Here is a 21,170-nt window from a genome sequence, read left to right on the forward strand (position 1 = left end):
ATAGTTATCTGACATCCAGATTCTTTCCACTGTCTCTGCATTACTGCTTACCTTTACAACAAACGTTTGAGGTAGAAATTCTAAGTCCACATTTTACAGGATGAGATACTGAGACTCAGAAATTTAAGTAACTTGCTGAAGGTCACAGGACTAATGGGCACTGTCTTCCACAGCTAACTGATGTCTTCTGGAGCTAAAATCCTTATATTGTTGGCCAGTCTGAGAAATAAGGCCCTTTCCGATCAAATGAAAGCCTAGCAACACGTGAAGAAAACACAACGGTTTTCCTGGAATACCACGCTGGGTGATACAGAACCTCTTTGGTGTGATGACAGCTCCCTGAAATGATGGTGTGTGGGTTTGGTGTAATTTATTTGATCAATTTATCGAGCTCCCATCTAAATCACTGCCCCAGCACAAATACATAAATTAGCGGCATAGGAAAAATACTACCACCCACTGTGTCATTGTATATAATCACAACCAAAACGTGTAGAATCCCTCAGAAAAACAGATCATCAATTCAGAAAGTGCAAGAGCTAATCAATTCCACATGCAACAAGCTTGGGACGTTCGTGCAAAACAGATCTGAAAGGCGCAGTGCCCTCAGCCGAGAAAGCTGTGTGCTGAGTCTTGATGCTGTAACCTTGTTAGAGAGCCTGTTTAATAACCTCACTCCGAGGCTGGGACTCAAAGGGCATGTGGGGTCCTTGGGGGAGCTGGTTCATTATTACTAATGACCCCTGGTTGGCGCCACCATGGTTTTTTTTGGCATGATGAAAGAAGGGTGTCATGTGCTCAGAACAGATAAAGGGGAATGATGTTTCACTGAATTTAGGGTGGCCATCTGAATTTCAGGAAAGGTAATCTTCAGCTATCTGAAAGTCCAAATTCCACTTTCGGACATTCCATGAATTGTATTCTGCCTCGACCTACTCCTTCAGATGAATTTTCTAACAGCCACACGAAAATGCATAGTTTTACTGCTTGTGTCCTCATCTCCATGTCTTGCTCATACAGCTCCCACCAGCCTTGCCCCCTGCCACCCCCCACCAGTAATCCTTTCAGGCCCATCTCTAGCAAGAAGCAGCCTGTGAATTCCCGCATTAGATGGGGGACATCTCTGCTTAGCGCTTCCTCCCGGTATTTTTGCCATCGGCTGACTTATGTCAAGGACAGAATGGGTGATATTCAAGCACACACACCTCATCTGAAAATGTCCACCTCTCCATTTGTCCAAGGGCAAGGACTGCATAATATCTAACACACTAATAAGCATGAATAAATGTCTGCTAAATAAATGCCATCTGGTGCGTAAATCTCTCCTGAATGGAGACCACTTATGTTAGTGCATTCGTGTCCCCACATTTCTGAGGTTGCAAAGCATTTCATCCTCTCCCCATTCGCCAACATCAACATATTCTCTCACTCAGCTCTGGGAACTCTGGCATCTTCCTCAGTTGCACGGAAAACTGCAAAGATGGGGTGGCAGCGCCTGAAAGCATCTTTTATATGGGTTGCTCTACTGGAACCTTCAAATCAAGGGCTTCGTCTTCAGAGCAGGAGTAATTTGCATGGTTAACCTTAAGCCATGTTATCTCAAAGAATAACATCCAAATTCTCCTTCTGTCACTTTGCACCTGGGCTGCATATCCTTTGATGGTGGCAAGTGGCCCTTTCACATATGCCAGTCCTCTTTAAGGTTAAGAAAACAAAATCCTTAATTAGCAACGTGATAGCTGTCATTTTAATATCCACTGGTTGAGAAGGCAAAATAACAAACAGCTACTAAGATTTCATTTTGCTTTTTTAGATGAATTCATTAGCTGCTTCGTCGATGATTAAAGCGACAGCTGGGCTTTGCAAGTGGGCTTGTGAATACCCTGGGCTAACTGCCCTCACCCCTGCAGAGGTCTGTGTCCGTGGACCGGGAACCACGCGCAGCAGTGCAGCCAGAGGGGAAGGCTGGAGCCAGCCTGCCTGGTTCCAATTTCCAGCCCTGCCACTTTTTAGCTGTGTAGCCTCGAGAAAATTACTTAACCTCTCTCTGCCCCAGTATCTAACAGCTGTGACTTCACATGTTTAAATGACTTCATATGTGTTAAGGGCTAACCATAGGGGCTGGGGCATATGAAACACTATATAAGTAATAGTTCTTCTTAAATATCATCGTTCAAGCTCATCGGTCAAGCTTCTGAAAGACAGTGAGCCCATCCAAATGGTTTTCTTTTTGAAGGCCATCTAGCACAACAATTAAGTCCTTCTAGAAGTTTGTTTCTTTAAGTGTGGTCTGAGGACCAAGTGCTACAGAAACACCTGGGCTTCTTGTTAAAAGTGCAGATTCCCAGGCCTCAACTGTGACCGGAAGGCTGCTTCCCTCTACATCTTTTGTTTTGTGAAGGAGGGATTTCCTGGCTTCTTACCCCAACCCTTCCTCTTCCCCAAGGGCAGGGAAGGAATTACCGGACCTGGTGAGTTTCAGAGAGAACCGAGTTCAGGTGGCCTAGCCATTCCTTCATCTTCCTCCCGGGAGCCAGTATGCCAGCAGAGCTTCACCTTGGATCAGTTATGCAGGGCAGGTCCCCTCCGGATAAGGCTGCAGTCGCCCCACGCTTCCTGTGACAGGGTGGGTGATTCCAGCTCTGGGGCTGGTATTATGAATATCCACCGTAGATGCACATCTAAGTCAAAACCTCCAATTTAACTTTTATCAGCAAAATAAGGTGACATTTTGCTCTCCTTTGTCTTATCTCTCAGGATCTGGGAGTATGGGGGTAATATCACATACTAACTCCCTCATCACATAACACTTCTAAATAAGAACTCTGGCCACCGGGTCTAGTCATCTGCAGTAAAAAGAATCCCCAGGTAATCTGGATGCACATTAAAATTTGAGAATTATTGATCAGGGTCTGGGAGCTCTGTCCCGGCTTTGGTCATCAGTGGGGTTCCCTTGCAGGGCCCCTAGCAAACAATAAAACTCATGTGGTGTCTAAATCTAGCGCATCAACCAGCAGAATTCAGTGGCCGCCTCCAGTGCTACACTTCTCGAGTACAGTAAAGTGGTGAAGAAAATGAATGGCAGAGCCAGACTGCCTGGTTTCCAATCCTGGCTCCTCATCCAGGTGCTAGCTGTGTGACTTTAGACAAGTTACTTAACCTCTCTGTGCTTGTTTCTTCACTCATTTATAACATGGCGTTGACAAAAGTACACACCTCAGAATTAAACATTTTTTTTCTCTAGGCACAAGTTAATTTGTGAAAATGAAGCTGTGTTCTTTGCTTATTCAAACATCACCACTAACAATGCCCAGAAAATAGTAAAATGTTCAGTAGGTATCTGCTCTTATCATCATACCCAGAATTCCCTGGCCCAATATTCTGCCCCATTGGCCTGGGCTCGGCATCTTCGGTCTCAGCTGTCCCCTCCCTTCCTTAGCTGACACAATCCTTACCCTACCTACACTTTCGTTCAGTTTCATATCGACTGAGGGTTTGCTTTGTGTCAGATACCACACAAAATCCTAAGGAATGAAAGACAGATAAAACATAGTCTGCACCCTAGAGGCAGTTAGAAGGAGACAGGTAAACAATTATGAAGCAGCGCGGTACTTGCGATGACAGAAACGCTGATAAGTAGGAGGAACGGAGGGCAGGGAATAGTGGATTCTACGGGGAGAGCGGGTGATGCCTGTTTCCTGTCTACCGCAGCCCCTGCCACACTGCAGGCCACACCTGCCCCTTCCACACAGACCTCCAAGCTCCCGAGCTCCCCCCAGAGCTTTTCGGGTAGGAGTGCTGTCCTGGAACACTGTTCTGGGCATAGTTCTCCTCAGGTCCCCGGTGACAGCACGTATGAGACAGCTTATTTTCACAGCTCTGGCAATCCCAGCTCACCAGCCAGGTGGCATCTACAGCCTGGTCTCCAGAGGTCAAAGTCTAAAGCCTTAATCTTGATGATGCAAACCCACCCTGGGCTTGCTATCCCGTTAAGAGGTACAATCCCAGGGATTCCTCTTGGGGAGACGATACGGGATGCTGGTGTGCTGCCGCCCTCAGCGTTCCACACCGCCTGTCTCCTCTATAATGGGAGTTATTATAATAAAACGCTGTGACGAACAGAAAAGGCTCTGTCATTGTTTTCTGTGCTGGCCCTGTGGTTATGATTAAGTGCGCTGTTTCCCGTCTTCCTTACTCTCGGCACAAGTTAACTTATGAAAATGAAGCTGTCTTCTTTGCTTATTCATACATCACCACTAACAGCCAGACAAGAGCGAACAAGCTTGCTATTCTGCTGGGGCCCCGGTGTTGGTGTCACCAGCCAGCAGACGGATGGCTCCAGACTGGGAACTCCCCTGGTTCCCTCCTTCCGCAGCTTTTGGCTCAAGGCAGGGCTGCTGCCGTTCAGGAGGTGAGGCCCCAGGGATGCAGGGATTGGTGATGCTTCCACGTGGCACACTGAACGTGCAAAGGGCAGGCGGGGCATTTGCCCACCAGGTATAAATTAGAAAGACAAAGGGTTTTACAACCAGGCAAAACAGAGTTCAAGCTCCAGTTCTGTATGGCTTGACCAAGGCATAACTTCTCTGAGCCTCAATTTCCTTATCAGTAAAAGGGCAAGAATAGAATCCCCACCCCCTGCCTCCAAGAATGGATGTATTGATAAATAAGACAGTACCGTCAAGTGCCTGGTTCGGGGTAGATGCTCAACTAAAGGCATTTCCCTTTTCCCCTTTTGTGATGGTCATTGTTCATAAAGGCTAAGTTTTCCGATTCAAGCACTGACCCTAGCTGCATAGGCTGGACTCTGTGAAATTCAGCCAGCTGCTTCCCCAGCTGCCACGCTGCTGGCCCTTCCCCACCCTCCCTGAAACTTTTCGAAGACTTTAGCTTCTATGACACTAGTCTCCTGGCTGTTTTCTTCCCTCTGGACATTCCTTCCCTGCCTCCTTCATGGGGCTCCCCTCCCTCTGCCTCCCGTCAATGCTGGGCTCCCCAACTCCCATCCTTGGCCCCCTCTTTTTGCTCTACGTCGTATCCTTGGATGATGGAATCTATCTCAACAGCTTCAAATACCACTGAGGGGAAGATCGTCACCCATCTCCATATCAGACTACTTTCCAGCGCTTCTTACTCTTAAATCCAACTATCTTCATTTGGCTCTTTCACAGCGACCTTCAACTCAAACTGATGAAAATCAAATCCACAATTTTCTCTCCCTAAATAACGGTCTGACTCCTATCTTTTTATGGTTAGTAGCATCAAGGTTTTTAACTTGTCACTGAAGCTAGGACCTTTGAACCAAGCTTGACACCCCCCTCTCCTCACCCCTCACATCACTGCCATAACCAACTCCTACAGATTTTATCTATTATTTTTCAAACTCATCCCCTTCCTTGCTCTATCCTCATCATCTCTCTTTCCCTGATACCTTAGCAGAATCATACTTGATCACCTTTCCCTCAGGGGTGTCCCTTGCCATTCTGTTTTGCTTTACTCAGCTGTAGAAATATTTTAAAAGTACAGATTTAATGACTTTGCCTCCTTGAGTGAAAAATTTAATGCTCCTGGGGCCTAGTACAGCGTGGATGAATGGCTGGATGGATGGATGAATGAATAAATGAAAAATAAATATTATCTACAACCCACAAACCTAGACCATCCAGAACTGGTGAGCTCTACGTGAATGGCGTGGAAGTGGATGGGTACTAGTTAACCTCTCCAGGTAAACACTAGGAGCAGGTAGCTCTAGCCCTGATGATGGATGCTTCCAGTGCTATCTTTTCCCACCCCCAGGAAAGCTCCTGGGTGCACAGAGGGAGTCTGCCAATCACTGCTGCACATCAAACCAGCTGTGCTTATAGCAGCAGGGGAATATTAAAATGTTATCACCAGGGGCTGTCCTGAGTATCAGCAGAGAAAACAACAATGCCCTTCCAACCTCATGTTTATTCGACTAAGCTATTTTAAAATAGAAAAGCCTTTAATAGTACCATTCCATGCATGTCTGAGTACAGCATGGCTGTAATAAGGAAAACATAAGAGTATCACATTGCCATTTACTAAACATCTGAAAGAACCGCTTCACAGCCATAGGTGCCCCCGGCTAGTGGGTGTAGAATAATAAAACATCTCCCGAGAAGATGGGACACAAAAGGGTATTTAAACAGCCCTGAAAGGGTTGAAAAGGACTGTTTCGAAACTTGCAGGTTTCACAGCCCCGACTTCTTCCGTTTGGTTGTAGCTAAATGCACTCTGGGAACACAGAGGTTCACATGAGCTGCGGAGGGCTTAATAATTCCTCTGGAACTGCCTAGTTTGACAGATGAGGCCCAGAGAAGGGGATGGAGGTGTTTAGAAACACGCCATCAACGCAAGATATAGGACTCCACCACCGACTCAACGCTCCCTGTTTTTTTTTTTTTTTCCTATGCTTAAGCTTCTCCAACTTGGCCTCCTCTTCTTTCCTTAAACTTTAATATAATTCTCATCTGGTCCAGATTTCCAGCTCTTGTACGGCTGAACGGTAATCCTGGGCAAATTCTTACTCCTCAGCTTCCTCCTCCGTAAGATGGTAAAGGTTTCTATCTCACGGGGCTGCACTGGGACCCTGAACCAGGTTTATGTACCCCATGTTTATGTTGCATGTCCTTGAGATGGAATCCATGTGCTCTAGTTAAAAAGGTCCTGTCGTCCATCATTTTGTTTCCTTGGGGCTGCTTGATGAAGCACTCCCGACTCCAGTTTATACCTTGTTCAGCCAACCCTGATTTCATTTGGAGAAAAGTACTTCACCCTTACTGACCTCTATAGCTGAGGGATAATCCCTTCTAAGAGGAATTAGAATCAGTGTCACTCTAGAAGGTAGAAATAGGCTGCATGAGTTAAGATGGAAGGAAGATAGATTTTGTTTCTTGTAAGCAAGACCGTATCACTGGAGTTCACCCAGACAGAAGTGAGCTGCATTTCCAGGGAGAAGTTCCCGAGCACGGCTTCCGAGGCTGCGTGATTCCACCCCCACCCAGCAGGTATTCACCACGTCCCTGCTGTGCACTGGGCCCTGTACCAACTGCTGCAGATACAGCAGTAAGGGAAACACTGCCTTCTGGATTGCGTGATCTCTGCAAAAAGCTTCTCAAATGGTTTGGCTGCTCTCTGCACACCCCACCGGACTCTGACTGAAGCAGATTCTCTCAGGGTGAGGCCAGGGGGTCTCTCTGCAAAGGACAGCTGCAGGAATTCTGATGCAAAGCAGGTTTGGGGACCTTTGGGAGTGGGAGGTCACCCAGCAGGCATGCTGTAGGCGGGGGATTACCTGCGCTGAGCAGAACACAAGATTTGATGACCTCAAAGCTCCCTTGCAACCCGACCATGAGATCTCTTTATTCAGGCTAGCAACGCCTTTCTCAACATCCTCCTCGTGCTGGGCCGTCCCCACACGTGTTCTCGCACGTGTGCTGCGCGTGTGCGCGTGGCCGCCCCGCGAGCGGAGGCTGTTCTTCTCCGGGCAGCCCCTGCTCGGTGAGCACTTTGCCCGGGCACCAGGATACATGCTGTCGTGCATCATCGCAGAGTGCCCTACAACAACCCCGGTGAAGTGGGCGCGGTGCTCATCTCATCTTTCGAAAGGGAAACTGAGGCTAAGAGAGGGAAAGTCACGTGTCAAGGACGTGTGACTAAGGACCACAGAGCTGGGGCTTGTGTTCCGGTCTCTCTGTTGCAAAAGTCTATGTTTTACACCTAAATTCACGGTTAGGAACAATCTGCAAGGCATTCCTCTCCCCAGGGGAAGGGCTGCAGCTGGCACAGCTGTGGGCCAAGCTCCAAAGGACCTAGAGAGGATGGGTGGAAAGGCTGGTCAAGGGGTATGTGAGTAGCCCTCCCGTTCCTGCCCGTGGTGCCCCCTGGGGCTGCAGGCAGGGGTCTAGGGCTCTGCAGAGTCCTCTGGATCCCATCGGGGCACTCTGAGTCTAATTTCCTTCAGCATTAATCCCAGGGCGCTGAGCTGAGAGCATGTCCTACCCAGGGACATCTAGGAAGAACAGAAAGGGCAGGCCTGAGACTCAGAAAAGAGCCTGCCATCCAATAAAGGTCCAGGTAACGATATTCCATCTGCCGAGATGCAAGACCAAGCTTCCCTATTCCCCAAGTGGGCCCACATTAACTTAATTTACAGTTTAAAAACTCCTGCTCAGTCTCAAATAATGATTTCTCTCTTCTTCCTTCCGTGATCTTTGGTCTTTGGAAATGGGAAAAATGAAAAAGGGATGCGGAGCCAGCCGCTGGGCTCTCTTCCAAGGCTGCTTTTATCACACAGACTCCCAGGACGCTCGGCTGCCGTCACCTCTCAGACGAGGCCTCAGCTCGGGGAGCAGAGCTGGCCTGCATCCAGCTACCACTGCCATCCATGGACTTCTTGGGTCGGTCTCTTTTTAAAAACACAATTGGTTGGTATCTTTCAGATCCTTCATTCACAGACACTCCTTGAATCACTAATAATAGTGCCTAGGAGCAATCCTTTAACTTTTCCCACTGGGGCTGCAGAAAAAGCACTTGCTTGCAGGATTCAAAGGGCAACATTTAAGTTCTGGCTTTTCCAATTATTAACTGTGCAACCCGGGCCCACACTACTCCATTTTTGAACTTTAGTTTTTATTATTTTGTTATTATTTTCATTTTATAAAAGGGATGATGATAAAATTCACCATCATGCCATCATAAGGTTGTTTTAAGAGTGAGATGAAAGGCTGTAAACTGTAAAATACTATTCAACTTTTAAGTATTATCATTATTACCAAGCCTTTCTGGGTCTTATGTAGCTATTACTTAATTTTTTTTCCCCAATAGCATTTCTGAGATTATAGCATTATTACTCATTGATACTCTACTTATGCAGAGGCCAGATACTGAGCAAACTTTACAGTCTGAAACACAGCCTGGAAGGTGGGAGTTACCAGGAGAGGCCCCTGGGTCCTCACATGGTCATTCCTCTGTGTGTCTGTGTCCTCATCTCCTCTTCTTATAAGAACACTAATCGTATCAGGTCAGGGCCCATCCTAATGACCTCATTTTACCTAATGACCTCTCTAAAGACCCTAAGTCCAAATACAGTCACATTCTGAGACACTGGAGGTTAGGACTTCAACAGATGAACTTTTTGGGACACATAATTCAGCCATCCCATAGGGCAAGGTCACTAGACAATCACACCAACAAATGTGGAACTGTGACTCTGAAAGAACTGGGAGGGAGAGGTCCAGAGTAATGCACAGGGTCTGAAAGAGGAGACGCCAGCCAGGAGGTTGCCTGAAGAAATAAGGATTAAATCAAGATCTGAAGGGAGATGGTTAGAGTGTCAAGGCAAGGCGAAGAGTGATTGTTAAAACCTTGCAGTGGGAAGCGTGACCAAGATGAAGGCTGTGGTGTCACAGAAAGACATTTGGTATTTGTCCCTGCTTCCTGGCACAGAGCTCCTACAATCCTTGGAATTTCCTGAGTGATAAGAACATCTTTTGTTCTAATGAGGAAACCCTCGGAAGCCCCTAGACAGCTTCAGGATGGGAGCTGCTTGACAGAAAAGCCAACCCCTGATTAGAAGCTTGGAATATTCAGCTCCACTCCCCAACCTCCGGGTGAGAGGTAGGTGGGGTGGAGACTGCGTTAATCACCAGTGGTCAATGATTCACCCACGCCTGCCTGCTGGAACCTCCACACATACCCCTAAACAACAGGCTACAGACTGAGAGCTTCTGAGTTGGTGAACAGACAGGGTTCTGGGAGGGTGGTGGGCCCGCAGAGGGGACGCTCCTCCCCCCATGCCTTGCCCTGTGCGTCTCTTCCATTTGGCCGTCCCTGAGTTGCATCCTTTATAATAAACCAGTAACAGTAAATAAAGCTCTTCCCTAAGTTCTGTGAGTCATTCTAGCAAATTAGCAAACCCACCTGAGGAGAGGGGGTTTTGGAAACCCCCAACTTTGTAGCCAAATTGGACAGAAGTGTGGGTAACCCGGGGACCCAATACTTGTGACTGGTGTCTGAAGTACAGGTGGTCTTGTGGGTCTGAGCCCTTAACCCGTGGGGTCTGTCGCTAACACTGGGTAGTAGTGTCAGAACTGGAATGAACTGTAGGACACCTATGTGGTGTTTTCAGAGAACTGAAGAATTAGTTGGTGTCGGGAGGAAACACACACGTCTCAGAGGACTCAAGGCCAGTGGGACTGAGACACGCAGACCAAGGAGAGGATGGTGAGCTGACAGTGAGAGAGATGAGGCTGAAGCGGGCAGGACACACCTGTGGGGCCTTGGGGGTCAGGGCCCAGAGTAAGGAGGTTGATCCAGGCAGGACAAGCAGGGGGCGAAAGTAAAGGGTCTCAGGCACAACACCAGAGCACCATTTGCAAAGAAGACAATGGGAACAGTGCCCCTTTGGGTGATGCAACGTGGCAGTGCTGTAAGTGAGGGGCCAACGTGATCTAAATGTTCTGAAAAGAATATTCTTGCTGCTGTGTGGGAATGCATTAGTGGATGATTTGCAGGGTTAAAAACCAAGGGTTTTACTTTTTTTCCCAATCTTTTAGAAATATCACATTAGAGACACACAAGCCTAGAGATGCTGGGAGAGCTAAGGGCTGGAGACATACATCACGGTCAACAAGCATCCGAGGGACTTGCACGCAGGCGACATGCTTGGGTTGACGGCCAGACCAAGAGGCAGAAATGAGAACGCTTACTCCTCTGCAATCTGGTAAGAGGATGAGCCGTGTGAGGAAAGGGTGTAGACGCCACTGCTCTTGTAACCCCAGATCTCCCAGGGCTCAGCGTACTGTGGACAGTGTCTAAAGGTTCTATATCTGTTCGCTGAATGTTCATGTTGGAAAAATAGCAATTTAGCCTGTGTTTGGAGCCAATCAGGCTCCAGGAAAGAGGTGGTAGAGGGGACTTTAAGAAACCATTCTTTAAAAAAATGAAAAAAAAAAAAAAAAAAAGAAACCATTCTTGTCTGTGTCCTGGGGGATGCAGAAGGGGAGCTGCTGGGTGTGGGTCAGTCACTGGAGCACGTAGACTGTGCCTCTAAAATAAAAAGCGGGTGCAACTCACATCAGCACAGGGACGAGGAGGAAGGAAAGCCCAGGCAGAAAGGATGGAAGGAGAGAAGTTCTCAGGCAAGAACACTCACTCATGCATGCTCTGGAGTCGGTGTGGGAAAAGGCGTGGAATAATAATAAGATAAAATAATGTATTCAGCCATGAAGAGGAACGAAGCACTGATACTTGGATGAACCTCGCACACATTATGCTCAGTGAAAGCAGCCAGACACAAAAGGTCATATATTATATGATTCCTTTGATATGATATATCCAGAATAGAAAATCCATAAAGACAGAAAGCAGATCAGTGATTAGCAGGGGATGGGGGAGGGAGGAATGTGGAGTGATTATTTGATGAGTACATGTGTGTTTTTCTGTGGTGATGAAAAAGTCTTGAAACTAGAGAGAGGAGAGAGCTGCATAATGCCGTAAATAACTAAACACCACTGAACTGCACGTTTAAAAATGGCTATTTATATGAAACCACGTGAATTTCACCTTAGCACGGTAGGAATAACTGCAATAGGCCAATGATATTTTTACACAGTTTATCCTGTTGAATTTTCACTACAAATGCTGGCACGCCCTGGACCCCCTCACCCCCCAGAGCTCTCCTGTTCTCCATCCCTGCCCTGCGTCCTCCATCATCTACTCCAGGCCACCGCTTTAAATGCCACCTATATGTTGATAACTTCCAACTTTGTATCTCCAGTCTAACCTCTACACTGAGTTCCAGAATCATAAATTCAACTGCCCACCTGACACCTCTACTCTGGACAACTAATGGGCATCTCAGACTTAAATACCCCAAATCAAAATCTTGATTTTTTCACCTCTGCACCTGCTCTCCCCTCAGCGTCACGCAGGTCAGGAAATAGCAGCTCACTCTCTCCAGCTGCTCAGTTGCTTAGACCAGAAATTATGGAGTCATTCTTTTTTCCCTAAGCTTTATTGAAGAACAATAAAATTCAATAAATTCATCCATTGTAAGTGTAGTTTGACAAATTGTGGTACTTGTGTACAGTCATGGAACCATCATCAGCATCAGGATATAGAACTATTCCAACAGCCTAAGTTTTTCCTGTGGCCCTTTTGCAGTCAATCCACTTCCCCGAACCTCACTCCAGGCAGCCCCTGATCTCCCTCTTGTTACCACAGTTTAACCTTTCCTGGAATTGCACATAAAAAGAATCACAATCACAGAGCATGTAGCTTTGCATGGTTGACTCCCTGTACTTGGCATAATGTTTTTGAAATTCATCCAAGTTGTTACATATATTATTATCACATTTCTTTTCATTGCTGAATGGTATTCCAAAGTACGGATATAGCACAATTTGTGTGCAATCAAGAGTTCTGTTTTTCCTAAGTTACGTCTGAGTTCCAAACCGCAGATTTGGGTCTTCAACGATATTTAAAAACATAATCTCATGGACAGGAGAGGCTAATGGAGAAGAAGACCAAGGTGGAAGGCTGCCCCCCACAGCCAAATATTTAGCTGCTGTTGAACAAAGGAGGAAGAGAAGCCAGAAAAGGAGTCTTCCTAAAAGAGGATGTGCATGTCCCCCCCTGCCCTGCCTCCCCCCAGCAGAAGGCCTCCACCTGGCTGTGTCAAGAAAAGCCAATGGGGATCTAAAGGTAGGGATTCTGGACTGTCACTGTATTAGATCTTTCTAGATCTGAAATTTGCAGGCAAGCAGTCTTGACCCCAAAGCTCATATTTACCACCACTTAATTACAGCTGCCCCACCTCTCCTTCACAAGACGCTCTACCTATGGTGAGACTCGTAATTGACTTCCTCAGCGAAAAACCAAGATCTCTTCCTCTCACCAACTTTGGATGGCGATGCCTGGTACACATGTGTCATGATGCACTTTCTTCCAGGGGAGAAACCAGTGCCAGTCTTTCCCCCTGAAACAATATGCTGGCCAAGCCAGCCCGCTTCTGAAGGGGAGCTGAGCCCCAGCCGCTCATGCAAGGAGACCGTGCCTCTCATGTTTAGCAAGGCCCCTCTGTGTCGAGGGAAACTCCTGCGTTGAGGATGAGGCCTTTGTACTTTCGTAAAAAACCCGGCGCAGCATCACAGCATGGGATACCAAAGCTGCAAGGGCCTGGGGGATATTCTGCACCAAACTTTTCATGTGAATGATGAGACAGCTAAAGCGGAGCGAGGGCTCGTGACCTAACCAAGGGCACGTGGCAAAGACGCTCTGGTCCCGCATACCATGCTGTCGCCTTTGCCATCACACAGTGATCACACACGGTGAATTGAGCACCGGTTGTTTTCAGGACACCGGGCTGAGAAAGGAGGAGACATTTCAGTAGGTGCCACGAAGCTCCTCGACTGCTAGCATCCTGCAGTCCATCTTGCAGAAGTCAGTTCAGATGTTCCAAGACAGATAATAATAGAGATGTCATACCCTAAGGCGCCTAAAGAACAATTGCCAAGGGTTGGCTGGGAAAGCTCTGAGGGGAAGGGGTGTCTTGAACTAAACCCGGGAGGGAACAACTAAAATTATTTAGTACCTCTTGGGTGCTGTGCTAGAGGCTCCTGTGACCAACCCTGCAAAGTTAGTATTATTATTCTCATTTACAATGAAGAAACCTGACGCTCAAAGATGGAAGGTAACCAGCCCAGTTTCACACAGCTAAGTAGTAAATGATGGAGCTGGGATCCAAGTGTGACCCCAAAGCCTCAGTCTTGTTTTACTGGGATGAAGTTAAAGGAGAAGGAGAAGAGAGGAGATTAAAAGAAGTTTCTGTATCTAAGAGGTGTCAGAGATGGCATGCAAGGGCGATCAGATTCTGAGAACCTATCATGGATGATTTATGAATTTTGCACAAGTTACCTGCCTTTGGGATGTTTCACTGCACAACCAACAGGTAAGCAAATGCAGGGGAAAGGGCTGGGTTGTACTGTTCACCGAACATACGAGTATTGGGCCTTTTGCCAGACTCTGGGTGCCAAATCTATAGATAAGACAGGGTTCTCCCCCTTGTAAAGGCTGCGGCTTCATCAAGGAAACAAAGCACATGACCAAATAGACAGACTGAAATATGTGTTATGGAGGCATGCTAACAACAGGCAAACTTTAAAAGGAAATTTGAACACCACACAAATAGGAGATCTTAATATAGTTAAAAATATTACACCTGGCAAAAACCTTACTGACCATCTAGCCCAACCTTTTCAGGGTATAACAGATGAAACTGAGTTGCAGCGGGGGGAAACGATATTCTCAAGATCACACAGATGAGTAGGGACCAGAACCCTTGTTTCTTAACAAAACTGTGCTTCTCAGCCACTCCACATCAACTTGGAAATGAAGGCTGCTGAAACTATCAGCTAGAACTGGGTGCGTAGATGGACCCCGGCTTCCTTCAGGCCCTGACACAGACTATTCTCACCCAACACCCCCGAAACCTGAGCAGCAAACATGCCACGTGAACCACTGGGGGTTCTGCTAGTGAAGCCACCCTCTATAAGCCTGTTCATTGCTGCCCTCCTGGGAGAGAGTCCTCTCTTAGCAAGCCAAGGACAACATACCCGTAACAGTCAAGCTAATGGTCTTCTCTTGGCATGGCATTAAATCACCAACGATAACAACGCTCAAGACCTTGCCTCTTAATAGTTTCGATAGCCTTTCTGATAGAGACTAAATGGAGGCTTCCAAATTCAAGGGAGAAAACAATGTTGTCTGGTAAAGTCATGGAGATGGTTGGGCATGGAGATGGATGGGTGGGGGAGAGCAAGAGGGGAGAATGCATGTGTGATGACCACGAAGCAGTCACTTTTCATAAGGAGCCAGAGACTGCATTTCAATCTAAATTCGCCCATCCATCCACCCATCCATCCATCCACCCATCCATCCATCCATCCATCCATCCACTCATTCATCCATCCAAGCACCAATTATGTACCACGCACTGTTCTGGGTTCTGAGTCATAAACAACAACGTAACAAAGCCAAAACCCCAAAGTCCCCGTCTATTGGCATGTTCGCTTTAGTAGGGGAGCTGGACCACAAATAGATATATGATAAAATGCCGAGTGGTGCTAAGAGACAGCATGAAAGTAAAGTACGTGAAGGGATGGAGAGTGATGGGGCAGAGCCTCCACTAGAGAAGATGGGGGGCGGGGTTGGGAAAGCAGAGCTGAGCTGACATTTGAGGAGAAAGGACATTTTCCTTGCTCACAGGAATGCCAGGGGAAGCAGAAAGAGTTGAGGATGAACAGGAGGCCTCCAGGAAAGGCCCTGTAGGGGCGGCTCCGGCGGGCCTGTCTCAGGTGAGCTGGCTGCACAAAGAAGCTGTTGTCTCAGGCTTGATCTGGAAAAGGTCACCGATTTTGTAGTGAGTGGCGGATGAAAGTAGGCCTGGGATGACATTTGTTCCTTATTTAGGGCTCAGGGCTGCTTGACAATGAATAGGTCAGGAAGGCATCTGGCTGCATGGTGGATATGTCAGAATAACATTTCAGAGCCACCAAAGGACGGGAAAGATGCCCAGCTCACGTAGAGACCGAAAATTGCAGAAAAATGACACATTCCCTCAGCCCAGAGGTTTAGAAGTTCGAGTGGGACTCCCTTGCAGATGGCTCATCCTTTTTTCTTAGTCAAAATGAGGACCGTTTCAATTAATTTATATTATACTTTACAAAATACTCTTTTTTTTTTCCTCTACCAAAAATTAACCCTAGATAATCTGCTACGTAGGTCTTCCAAAGGCCCAGCAGAGAGAAGGCCAGTGGGAGAATCACAGAGTCCTGTGTGCCTGACCCACACTGCCCAGGCCTGCGTTGAAGTCCCAGGCCCTTAGGGGAAAGCATGAGGCTGGACACGGAACAGAAGTGCTTTATAAAACTCTCTGTTGCATTTATAGCAGGGGTGCTCTTGAGGACACTGTCTGCCGCAGTGCTAGGTCAGTATTCCTTTTGGGAAATACCAGGTGAGAAATTCCTTTCAAAACTAAACAACATGGGCTTCCCTGGTGGCCCAGTGGTTAAGAATCCGCCTGCCAATGCAGGGGACACGGGTTCGAGCCCTGGCTCGGGAAGATCCGACATGCCGCGGAGCAACTAAGCCTGTGCGCCACAACTACTGAGCCTGCGCTCTAGAGCCCATGTGCCGCAACTACTGAGCCCTCGAGCCAAAACTACTGAAGCCCGTGTGCCTAGAGCCTGTGCTCCGCAACAAGAGAAGCCACCGCAATGAGAGGCCCGCGCACCGGAACGAAGAGTAGCTCCCGCTCGCTGCAACCAGAGAAAGCCCGTGCACAGCAACGAAGACCCAACGCAGCCAAAAATAAATAAATAAAATAAATTTAAAAAAACAAACAAAAAATACTAAACAACAGGTTTAACCTGAGTCCACGAGAAATAAATTATATATATTCTTTTGGAGTAAGAATCCTCTAACTGACCAAGTAGACTGCCAAGAAGCTCAGAGTTCAACTTTCAAAATAGAGTCAGATGTGATGATGCTTGTCCATAAATTACGGTAACTTTTCTTATAAGTTGCATAAAACCTTTTGTAAAAGAAAGTAGGCTATAAATGAGTAATAAATAAAACAGAGTGTTTGTACAAACATAGTGCCTGTTAGATTCCTGTTTGTTTAAACGTCTTGCATGGTCTCTGATTGTGACTTGTTGTACATGAGTTTTTGAAAACTGTTTCCCATTCTCTGGTTTCTAATAGGGGACCAGGGACCAGCTGACTTCACTGTCACCATATAAAGGTTTGCGACTCTCTTAGAGCTAAGACTTTGAGATGCTGTCCTTTCACAGACAACTCCATATGTTCAGTCTAGTCTCCCAGAGAGCAACTGAAATGACCCCACCCCGGTGGGTGGAGTCTATAAGCTACAGCTGATGTACAGAGAGTCAGTTAACAGTCAAGGAGAGAAGGGTTCACCCATATCACCAAGGGACCAGGCCCTGCACATGAACCTTGACTTGGAGCACATCTGACCAGCAGCCTGCGGCCAATTCCTCCTCATTCTGTCTCTCTCTCTCCTGGATCCTGGTTTTTTTCATTGGTTCTAGCTAAACTCATGCAGGAGTAACCCTGTCCTGACCTCCAGTTCCTGTGAACATTTCACTTCCTCTGGCTTCCACTACATGTCTGGGTTCTCTCCAAGTTTTCTCAGAAACCTGAAAAATGAGAAAAACCACTCATTTTATCCTTTTCCCATGGCATTTTGAACATACATCAGAGGCTTTCTTCATCGAAGTACATTTAATCTGTGCACTGGATTAAGCAACTGAAATGATATAAAGGGTCAGATCTGCAAGGATCAGAGGTCCTTCCTAGTGTCAAGTAACCACGAGGCATGAGAGAGGCAGACAGAAGCCAGGACGGCGGTGTCGTGCCACCACTCCTCCCCGCACTGGCAAGTGCTCTGGTCCAGCTGTAACATACGAGGTCTCTGAGCTATGTATTCTGCCATCACTTACACTAAAAGGGAGCCATGTTGCCACGAAAGATCCCTATTCTATATTCCAACAGATATACCATTTATGTGCTATTGTCCATGGAACCATGTCCCATAAATCCACTGATGAGATCTGTTTACCATATGCTACAGACTGAATATTCGTGTACCCCCAAAATTCATACGTCAAAACCTAATCCCCAATGTGATGTTATTTGGAGGTGGGGACTTTAGCAGATGACTAGGTCATGAAGGTGGAGCTCTCATGAATGGGATCAGTGTTCTTATAAAGGAGACTCCAGAGAGATCCCCTGCCCCTTTCTCCACCTGAGGACACAGCGAGAAGATGGCCATTCGTGAATCAGGATGCAGGTCCTCACCAGACACCACACCTGTTGGTGCCTTGATCTTGAACTTCCCAGCCTCCAGAACTCTGAGAATGAATATGTGTTGTTTATAAGTCACCCAGTCTATGGTATTCTGTTTCCACAGTCCAAACAGACTAAGACATCATACCAATCCTAGTATCAATACATGCTGCTAGAAGTGATCCACAGATAAGAACTCTCTCCTAGAAAGTACTAAGAGTGTGTCTGAGTGAAGGTCCGTCATTAGTACATTGATAAGACGACCAGGTCACCTTTCTTTCTTTCCTGGGTCCATAAAGGGAGGGACTGGATTGCAATATGTTGAGGGCCTGCTGTCAATCCTTCCCTCCTTTCCCAGGTGTGTTTTTACACTGAGCAATGCTCATGGCACGCAGAACAAAGTTCACGAGGAGCAGCTCTCCAGCACGTGGACCCGTCCCTGTCCCTACACCCATCGGGCTGTGTGTTTACCAAGAGTGAGTTGTGGTTGTTCTCAAACCTGTTTATGCCAGTTCTTGTTGTTGCAATTAAGTATGCTCAGTCAATATTATGTAAATGGATTAATTACGAGTGTGAAAAGACAGTTGTTTCTCTGAAAACTAAACTGAATTCTTGAAAAAGATTTGATAAGGGTGAGTGCTAAAAAAAAAAATGCTATTGTACTAGACAACTCAGAAAGGTAGTTAAGAATCTAGTTGGATTCTGGATTCCAGTGCTTGAGGAATGCCTTTAAATATTAACTCTGCTTTAAATAACTGGAATTGGAAATAACATTATGGGTGTAGGCTATGTAAGAAAAATGCCACATAACTCTGATCAGTAGACTCTAATTCAAAGAAAAAGCTTGTGGCTCTAAAATACCTTCATTTGGAGCAATTCTCCTATCACACAGTGATGATTTGTTTGTACATTTTCTTCTTATATTATGGCCAGCTTTGTGATAATCTGAGCCATTACTACAGACAGTATTAGAAATAAGCAACGAGAGACCTGAGTTCTAGGCCAGGCCCAGTTGTTCTGAGACCCTGACCTCCACTTTTGTGAAAGATTTCCATAAAATAATCCCAAAGGCCCCGTTGAGCTCTGACTGTCTAGGATTCTACGGCTGTCAATTATTCCATAGTTGCATAAGACATAGACATAATCGCTAATCCGTCTGTACCAAAAAATCTCCCATATGATCTAAGAACCCTGACCTACCTTATTTGCTGAATCAATACTCCCCATTTTGGGTATTTTTGAATCTTTCTTAGAGAAAGGAAGATTTTGGAAATATCATTGTCTTAACAGTTTTCAAACATAAAGTTTTTGGTTTGCCTATGACTTTTGCATCTATGCTTAAATCAAAGTGTAGACTAATCCTGAACAACTTATAAAGTCCTTTTTGCCTTTGTGCTTGATGTTTTCCATTTCAATTAACTTTCTGCTGAGGTGTCATTGAATGAAAGGCATCAGAGGAATGGAAGAACCTGTTACAAATGCAACCTTTTAGCCCCCGAGAGATTCTAATTCCACTCCATTTATGCAATTTTTGACAGATGCTGACCCAGGAACTTAGGTGTAAGGTTCCTCATGGTGAATCATTTTAAAGAGCTTGTACATGGGGGCAGCTGCAGCTCTGATCGGAGAGAACTCAACATGCTGTCTGGTCACCTTCTGTAGATTTGGAATAACATGCCAGGTGAGAATTGAGGAGCCAAAGGGGGCCAGAGAGAAAGATGTGGACTGGCAACAGGATATTCGATCAAGTTATACTTCTGCAACTTATGTGACTTGGGCAGAGAGAAGCTCCTTTACTTGCATGCCTGCAGTCTGGAAACTTTCGTAAACTAGGGTCAGCATGTGGAGACAGAAGGCTGGTCTTGACCTGTATGCAGGGGTGTGTGCGCACATCCAATTTGCTGCACAGGAGAAGAATATGAAAATAATCCTTGTCCTATCTATCCCTTAGGGTTTTTAAGAACCATAAGAGCAAAAGCAAAAATAACAAACAGAAGTGCCCAGTAGACATTGTACAGGACACTTAAGTTTTCTGATCATCTTAGAAGATAGATATTATTACCTTCCATTGAACAGAAATGGAAAGCGAGGCTCAGAAAATTTGAAGTCCCTTGCCTGTGGTCATGCTGCTAGTAAGCTAGCTATAGAGCTGGTATTCAAAACTAGGTCTTCCTGACTCCAGATAGGGAAGCCTCTCGAATTGTTTAGTATCTCTTTTTAAAGTGGATCTAGGGGTGTGGTCCACTAAATCTACTAGGTGTGAAAGTCTTTACAGGGTAGTGAAGAGGAAAGTCAAGCAAAGCTCTATTGACATCATAGGGTTTGGTGCAGCTCGGGATAATGTAAGAATGGGATCTGAACTTCTGAGAGTTATCTCCTAGGCAGAATCCTCCTTGCCCAGGCAATATAGTTGAAATTCTCTTTCACGCTCTACCTGTCAATTCAGACAGCCCACTCCATACCCTCAATAGGACCAGAGAGCAATGCAGGTGGGTTCTTGCTCTGTAAGCTGGACCACTGGTGGTTCTGAGCCCATGCGATGGGCAGACGTGTGGATGGGCATTAGCGAGTGCTGGGGAGTCTCACACCACAAGGTAGGCTAAGTCACATGATCTTGCTACACAGTGAGAAGATAGCTGCCTTGGGACATTCCCCAGGGGCGTTCAGATACATGGAGTGATGTTGATGTGGGGATGCTTACATACCACAAAGCTAACTGCAGCAGTCTGAAGATAAGAGGGAATGTTTACGAAAAAAGGCAATTTCCTCCTCTATAAAACCTTCCCCAACTTTTTTGGCCAAATCTAGCTCTCTTGCTGCACTTCTGTTGCTTCTGGACCATGTCTTCATTATAATAATTATCTGTTGGCAGTGGCAGACATCAGGATCCTCTGGGGAGGTTTTTAAAAAAATATATGTACTTGGCTCCATCTCAGAAGATTCTCATTTGCTAAGTCTGGGTTGGGCCAGGGAATTTGTATTTTTAAAGTGCATCTTAGGTCCATGAGTATCTGACCCTATGGAAGGGAATATATCCTGAAGAATAAAATAAAACCCTGGTAGAGAACATCTAAAAATGCCAGATTAAAAAAGAATTATATGTATGTATAAATGCACGTGTGAATTTATACATACATATAATGTATGTATAAGAAAAAATGAGTAGGCAAGAAAATAAGGTAATTCCTCAGAATCATTAAGGAAAACTGGTAAGAAAGCACAAACCCAGAGAGGAAACCAAGCTGAAGGCAGTACGTAAGCTGGGGAACTTGCCCATCACT

General features: G+C 46.2%; 1 protein-coding gene across 5 annotated transcripts in view; it reads right to left on the reverse strand.

Moving 5' to 3' along the window:
- The window catches only part of LARGE1 (LARGE xylosyl- and glucuronyltransferase 1), a 596,040-nt gene that overhangs the window by 121,768 nt on the left and 453,102 nt on the right, over nucleotides 1–21,170 (reverse strand). The gene's annotated exons all lie outside the window — the stretch shown is intronic.

This window comes from Balaenoptera borealis (assembly GCF_965194805.1).
Source record: "Balaenoptera borealis genome assembly, chromosome: 13".
NCBI classification, from domain to species: Eukaryota; Metazoa; Chordata; class Mammalia; order Artiodactyla; family Balaenopteridae; genus Balaenoptera; species Balaenoptera borealis.